This window comes from Salvelinus sp. IW2-2015, linkage group LG25 (assembly GCF_002910315.2).
Source record: "Salvelinus sp. IW2-2015 linkage group LG25, ASM291031v2, whole genome shotgun sequence".
Lineage (NCBI taxonomy): Eukaryota > Metazoa > Chordata > Actinopteri > Salmoniformes > Salmonidae > Salvelinus > Salvelinus sp. IW2-2015.
In genome coordinates, this window is record NC_036865.1 from 14535973 (window position 1) to 14544579 (window position 8607).

At 41.7% G+C, this 8607-nt stretch overlaps 1 pseudogene; it reads right to left on the reverse strand.

Annotated features, from left to right (window-relative positions):
* LOC112067852 (GTP-binding protein 2-like) overlaps positions 1–6378 on the reverse strand; it is a 10337-nt pseudogene extending 3959 nt beyond the window's left edge.
* Positions 6379–8607: the final 2229 nt, after the last annotated feature.

Genomic DNA, 8607 nt, shown 5'->3' on the forward strand with positions numbered 1-8607 from the left:
AAGTACCTAAAGTAAAAAAAGATACTAAAACATGAAAAAACGTTTGGTACTGTATCGAAAAAGTACCGAAGTTTCGGTATACCGTGCAACACTACTTAATAAAATGTTCTGTCTGTGACTGCAGGGTTTCTCCAGACAGAGAGGATTGTGGAACGGTGGAGGACTGACCTTGCCGTGCACAGCCTTCACAGTAGCAGTCTGTCTGATGTTGCCCACGTGCACAGTGACCTGGAAGCCCTTGTGGAAGGTCTTGGCGTGGAATAGCAGCACGATCTCCGCCTCAAACAGCCAACAGATAGTGGGGTTCATCTCTGGACTCACCATCACCATACCCTGGGAGGGAACACACAGGAAGTAGTCATTAAACACAATGAAACAGAACAATGAAAATATGTTGATATTAAAATTTAAGGCAAACACTACTGCATAAACCACGATGGACAGAGACGTACAACTCAGTTTCAGCAGCTTGGGTGACATACAAGTACACACAGTTTGAGCGTCTCACCTTGCGTAACAGCGAGCGGTCGAAAGCGTCCAGTGCGAGCGTGGCGGCCTGCCGGCCCTCAGTACCCTGCACTGAGCGGTTCCTCTGGATGCTGCACACTGTCAACTTGAGGAACTGACCGGAGTCTGTAGGACCCACAACCAGCTGCTCCCCCTCACGACAGATACCACTGGATGGATGGAGAGAGATGGATGAGAGTTTGACAGATACCACTGGAGAGAGGGGGGGGGGGGAGTTTGACAGATACCAATGGAGAGACAGAGGGGGAGGAGGTTGACAGATACCAATGGAGAGGAGAGGGGGAGAGTTTGACAGATACCAATGGAGAGGGAGAGAGAGAGGGGGAGGAGAGTTTGACAGATACCAATGGGAGGGAGAGAGAGGGGGAGGAGAGTTTGACAGATACCAATGGAGAGGGAGAAAGAGAGGGAAGGAGAGTTTGACAGATACAATGGAGAGACAGAGGGGGAGGAGAGTTTGACAGATACAATGGAGAGACAGAGGGGGAGGAGAGTTTACAGATACCAATGGAGAGGAGAGAGAGAGGGGGAGGAGAGTTTGACAGATACCAATGGAGAGGGAGAGAGAGAGGGGGAGGAGAGTTTGACAGATACCAATGGAGAGGGGAAAGAGAGGGGAAGGAGAGTTTGACAGATACCAATGGATGGACAGTTAGACATACCACCACTACATGAGAGAGAGACACAGAGAAATGTAATAAGACAAAAGAGGAAGGTCAGACAGATGCTACTCTACAAGGAGAACTAGATAAGAAAAAGGAACATGACAGAGAGGAGAGGACAAGACACTGAGGCTCCTATAACAGTGCACTGACCTGTATAGAGTTCCTCCCACCACTGTCCCCCATCAGGCACTGTGTAGATCTCATCCACCTACAGGGAAAGCACACTGTCAAAACACACATTTACATTATTGCTATTCATTTACTGTGTGTGTGCGTGTTTGTGCGTGTGTTACCTGAAACTCAGTGAGCTGTTGCATGAGCTCCTCCTGCTCCTTGCTGTTGCTGAGTGGGGGGTGATGTTGAAGAAGACCTTGAGCAGATTCAGACTTCCCCAGACACACTGGACACGGTGAAGATGGAGTGATGCTGCACAGGAAACAGCACCACCACCGTCACATGACCAGGGCTATGACAACGCACACCATGACCAACATCCAATGACCAATACAATGATATGACGCTAACATTATGGCTGGAACCCTGTGTGGCTGTGTACGTACAGTACATTAAGTACTGATCATGACACTGACGTGTGTGGAGGATTGACCGTGACAATTTATTGTTAAAATGAGAGGCCGCCTGGATCTTTCATTTAAATACGCTTGCTCCCTTCGTCTCAACGTAGACTTGATCTGAAGCCATTCTTGTGATTGTGTTTTTGATATTCATTGTAAATGTTTGTTGGCATATGTAGCCAAATTGTATCTATGCTCGTATGTTTTCCATTCATGCTTTTTATATGTCCTATTTATATCTGTAATATTTATATCTGTATATCTGTCATATTTATATCTGTATATCTGTCATATTATATCTGTATATCTGTCATATTTTATATCTGTCATATTTATATCTGAATATCTGTCATATTTATATCTGTTCATACTAGATCTGTATATCTATATCTGTATATCTGTAATATTTATATCTGTATCTGTCATATATATATATCTGTCATACTTAGATCTGTATATTATATCTGTTATATCTGTAATATTTATATCTGTAATCAAGCCACACCCAGCCATTGATTACGACACCTTGTGTGTCCTTTCAAAGTATATAAGCTAGTGACCCGCAGTGTGTGTCATTATACCTTGATGAAGACAGCTTGTCTGTCGAAACGTTGGTTATTAAATTATTGCATCCGAGCTCCTAGTGTGTACCTGGGTGACTGAGCGAACTGCTGTGCGGCCGTGACGGCATCGTCAGCAGTGGACACCACCAGAGGCACCTTGTTGCAGCCGGGCTGTTTGAGGATGCGCTCTAGCTGCCGGACCGTGCGCTCCACCGTGTCGCGCTTACACAGGTCCACCTTACTGACCACAATGAAGATGGGTACCTTCAGAGCCATGGCCAGACCCAGGTGCTCCCGTGTTGTACCGGCTGGATGGGGCACAGAGAGGGGGGCGCAGGTTAATACGAGTCATGTCCATACATTTCATTGATGTGTCAACACAGATCTCTTAACACTCTTAATCAATAGTATGTTATCAAGTGTTCTGTATGGTGCAGGCTTTTGGCTTTATATACTGTTAAGTTGAATTCAATAAGTAAGCATTGTCCATTCTGAAGCTTATTGAATGATCTCATGATCAGTTACAGTTTACATGGTGGTGTTGGCGCTTGCGCAGAAGATATGGCTGCTTATTCTAGAGTTTTAAACCCCCATTAGAAAGAGACATGGGCCATTGTTCCACAATTACCTCAAGAAGGTACACCAAACAAGCCTAAATGACGCTTATGTTACTCAATTGTATTGTATCTAGATTGTACCATCACTCATTCATATATCTTTATGTACATATTCTTTATCCCTTTACACTTGTGTGTATAAGGTAGTAGTTGTGGAATTGTTAGGTTAGATTACTTGTTGGTTATTACTATATTGTCGGAACTAGAAGCACAAGCATTTCGCTACACTCGCATTAACATCTGCTAACCATGTGTATGTGACAAATAAAATTTGATTTGATTTGATATAAAATACAGTACATACATATGAGATGAGTAGTGTAAGATATGTAAAAAATATTAAAGTGCCATTATTTAAAGGGACATTGTTTAAAAGTGACTAGTGATCCATTTATTAAATTAGCCAATGATTCAAGTCTGAATGTAGGCAACAGCCTCTCTGTGTTAGTGATGGCTGTTTAACTTCACCAGGGTAGGGGGCAGCATTGGGAATTTTGGATGAAAAGCTTGCCCAAATTAAACTGCCTGCTACTCAGCCATAAAAGCTAGAATATGCATATAATTAGTAGATGTGGATAGAAAACACTCTGAKGTTTCTAAAACTGTTTCAATGATGTCTGTGAGTATAACAGAACTCATATGGCAGGCAAAAACCTGAGAAAAAAATCCAACCAGGAAGTGGGAAATCTGAGGTTTGTAGTTTTTCAACTCTTGCCTATCGAATACACAGTGTCTATAGGGTCATATTGCACTTCCTACGGCTTCCACTAGCTGTCAACAGTCTTTAGAACCTTGTTTGAGACTTCTACTGTGAAGTGGGGGCAAATGAGAGGGGAATGAGTCAGAGGTCTGCCAGAGAGCCACGAGCTGACCATGCACGTTCACGTAATAGTTAGCTTGCGTTCTATTACATTTTCACAGACAAAGGAATTCTCCGGGTGGAACATTATTGAAGATTTATGTTAAAAACATCCTAAACATTGATTCTATACATCGTTTGACATGTTTCTGCGGACTGTAACGTAACTTTTTGACTTTTCGTCTGCACCTAGTGATCGCGCCTCATGAATTTTGATTACTGGGCTAAACGCGCGAACAAAAAGGAGGTATTTGGACATAAATGATGGACATTATCGAACAAAACAAACATTTATTGTGGAACTGGGATTCCTGGGAGTGCATTCTGATGAAGATCATCAAAGGTAAGTGAATATTTATAATGCTATTTCTGACTTCTGTTGACTACCAACATGGAGGATATCTGTTTGGGTTGTGTTGGTCTCTGAGCGCTATACTCAGATTATTGCATGGTGTGCTTTTTCCGTAAAGTTTTTTTTAAATCTGACARAGCGGTTGCATTAAGGAGAAGTTAATCTAAAATTCCATGCATAACAGTTGTATCTTTTAGCAATGTTTATTATGAGTATTTCTGTAAATTGATGTGGCTCTCTGCAAAATCACCGGATGTTTTGGAACTACTGAACATAACGCGCCAATGTAAACTCAGATTTGTGGATATAAATATGAACTTTACCAAACAAAACATACATGTATTGTGTAACATGGAGTCCTATGAGTGTCATTTGATGAAGATCATCAAAGGTTAGTGATTCATTTTATCTCCATTTCTGCTTTTTGTGACTCCTCTCTTTGGCTGGYAAAATGGCTGTGTTTTTCTGTGACTTGGCTCTGACCTAACATAATCGTTTGGTGTGCTTTCGTTGTAAAGCCTTTTTGAAATCGGACACTGTGGCTGGATTTACAACAAGTGTATCTTTAAAATGGTGTAAAATACTTGTATGTTTGAGGAATTTTTATTATGGGATTTCTGTTGTTTTGAATTTGGCGCCCTGCAGTTTCACTGGCTGTTGACGAGGTGGGACGCTACCGTCCCACATACCCTAGTGAGGTTAACAGTCTGATGGCCTTGAGATAGAAACTGTTTTTCAGTCTCTTGGTCCCAGCTTTGATGCACCTGTACTGACTTCGCCTTCTGGATGTTAACGGGGTGAACAGCAGTGGCTCGGGTGGTTGTTGTCCTTGGTGATCTTTTTGGCCTTCCTGTGACATTGGGTGCTGTAGGTGTCCTGGAGGGAAAGTAGTTTGCCCCCAGTGATGCGTTATGCAGACCGCACCACTCTCTAGAGAGCCTTGCGGGTTGAGGGCGGTCCAGTTTCCTTAACAGGCGTTGATACAGTCCAACAGGATGCTCTTAAAACATTTTAGGGATCCCTTCACCCCCATTCACGCTCGGATCCCGTCAACGGTTCTGATTTAACAACATCCAGTGAAATTGCAGCACGCCAAATTCAAAAACAGAAATACTCATAAAAATAATTAATTAAACATACAAGTGTTATACATCAAAATACAGCTTAACTTCTTGTTAATCCAGCCACAGTGACAGATTTCAAAAAGGCCTTACGGCGAAAGCAGACCATGCGTATATCTGAGGACAGCACCCCGCATACAAACACATAAAAATCAGATTTCAACCAGGCAGGTGCTACACAAAAATCAGAAATAACGATATAATTCATGCCTTACCTTTGAAGATCTTRTTCTGTTTGCACTCCAAAATGTCCCATAAACATCACAAATGGTCCTTTTGTTCGATAAATTCCTTCATTATATCCCCAAAATGTCAATTTATTTGGCGAGTTTGATTCAGAAATAAACCGGTTCCAACTCGCCCAACATGCTTACAAAGTATCTAATAAGTTACCTGTAAACTTGGTCCAAACATTTCAAACAACGTTCCTAATCCAAATGTATGTATCCTAAAACGTAAATAATCAATAAAATTTAAGACGAATAAACTGTGTTCAATACCGGATGAAAACAAAGTGAAGCGCGTTCCAGGTCGCGCTTATTCAAACAGTTTTAGAAACTTCAGAGTGTTTTCTATCCAAATCTACTAATAATATGCATATCCTAGTTTCTGGGCCTGAGTAGCAGGCAGTTTATTTTGGGCACGCTTTTCATCCCGACGTGAAAATACTGCCCCCTAGCCCAAAGAGGTTTTAATGGTGCATCTGTAAAAGTTTGTGAGGGTTTAAGTTGAAAAGCCACATTTCTTCAGCCTCCTGAGGTTGAAGGGGCGCTGTTGCGCCTTCTTCACCACACTGTCTGTGTGAGTGGACAATTTCAGTGTGTCCGTGATGTGTAGGCAGAGGACCTTAAAACTTTCCACCTTCTCCACTGCTGTCAAGTCGATGTGGATAGGGGGGTGCTCCCTCTGCTGTTTCCTGAAGTCCACGATCATCTCCTTTGTTTTGTTGACGTTGAGTGAGAGGATGTTTTCCTGACACCACACTTCGAGTGCCCTCACCTCCTCCCTGTAGGCTGTCTCGTAGTTGTTGGTAATCAAGCCGAATACTGTTGTGTCGTCTGTAAACWTGATGATTGAGTTGGAGGCGTGCTTGGCCATGCAGGGATTTATATTTTAACTTTTGATACTTAAGTATATTTTACCAATTACATTTTATTTTGATACTTAAGTATATTTAAAACCAAATACTTTTAGACTTTTACTCAAGTAGTATTTTACTGGCTGACTTTCAGTTTTACTTGATTAACTTTCTATTAAGGTATCTATACTTTTATTCAAGTATGATAATTGGGTACTTTTTCCACCACTGTCGAATGTATATGTGTCACTCTCTTTCCTTATCTTGCTATCCAGGACTCCTCCCCTCACACTGCTCCACATTTCAGCCAGTCAATTTAATGACGCACCCTCTGCCGGGGCCGGAGGAATCACCGGCTTCCTGTCCAGTGATGTCACTTCCAACCAGGCCTCCACTTAGTCTCGCTCTGTTTCAAAGAAGGACTCCACCTCCAAGAGATCCGGCACCATCCAGTCCTTCTTCCAAAGAGCTACAGCGAAAGGGAGGAAGAGGGAGATTAAGAAAATGATAGGGACTGTGGAACCTTTCTCCCGCCTTCCTCTTTTCCTGTGTCTTTCTCTGTAGTAGAGAGGTGTGTGTCTGAGAATGAAACCCCAACCTCAACTCTATCTAGTACATATTGTCACTCTTGTGTAGAAAGCTTATCAGCCAGCCACCAGACTGGCATCTCCTTCTTTCAGGAAGACTCGGGAGAAACCAGCAGCCCGTACCCTTAGCCTCATACAACAGTCTTGCAACGGGCAGAACAAGATGTTAAACAGCGGGATATGATACAATAGGAAGTGTCCGAATAGAACTATTCCCATACACTGGAACGACAATTTCAATGGGGTCTTAATACTGAGGTTTAATCTTAATGTCTTGTTTTAACTGTTGACATCAGACAGGTCACACCAGGTCTTTGACCTCAGTACAGTCCTGGTTGCCTCTATGATGAGTGGCATTGCACCATTCGTGAAGAATCAAGTGATCATCCCTTTCATAACACAGTGGTGTTTCAGTCTGACTCACAGTTTCTAGTGTCTTGCATCAGCTGAGTAATAGAAAGGGAGGCGGCTAACAAAGGGGAGGCGAGAGAACTTCATGGACCCATTTATTATAGCTTTTCACCAGGGGCACCCTTCAGGTAAACAGCCTAACTACACCATTGAGGTGTAAAATCTATAGAAAACACAGACAAAAATAAGACAAACAAAAATAAATGTAACAACTTTTTATTTTGGTGTGCCATAATATACAACTGGATCTGTACATAAATATGTGGTACTTCACCCTCATTTCTTTAATAGAATTAACAATTTTTTAAAAAGGAAAACAATCGTTGCATCCAAGGTAGAGAATACGTGACACTTGTTGGTGCTGGACTAAAACAGTCTGAACAACAGGTGATATATAATTGAGTGAAATTAGAAACCACTACAAATCTATAAAAAACCAGAAGCATTACTTAGATGCAAAAATCAATTTACAACATCTGATCAGCTCTTTTCATATTTTGGTTCAAATAGTCATTTTCATCTCTATGAGTGCACACATAATACCATATGTGCAACAAAAAGAGCACATTTAGTTGCCCCTCTTAAATAGTTTTAATGCCGCGTTCACATGCTAGTTGGAAATAGGAAATTCAGAAATGTCCAACTTGCTAACTGGTTGTAGATACACGTACCGCGTTCAACCAGTTAGCAAGTTGGAAATTCCAGAGTTCTGAAGCTCGTGAACGAGGCATAAATGAGCGAGTGATTTCTCTGCGTCATTCTTTCTAACATGCAATAACTTGACACTTTATATGGTCAACAGCAGACTTGAACAAACAAATTCAGCAATCAACACCTTTCCCTATTCATCATCTAGATATCAAAAGTTGTTTCAAGGAGTAGCACCAAATCAAGTTGATTTACCTAAAAAGTTGTAAAACCTTGGGGTGTCATGGAAAGGTACTCCAAAAGTAGTTCCACTAGGCACTGTGTTTTACCCCTTCATAAATCAGAAACAGTAACGTAAGGGAGAAGACGACAGAAAAAGACAACCTCAGACACAATTGCCAAATAGGACAGTTTAAACATAGCAGCACAAAGTGGCCACTTTTTAAACAATAAGCATAATCAAAACACACAAAGTAGTCCCCTCTCTTGGGAGAAATGGCTGACTATTCCTCAAAGACACTCAAAATGATCAATAAAATCTCAATCATTGGAGTATCTGTGAGAGAGTGGAATGGTGTCTATACTGTATGAACTATACTGACC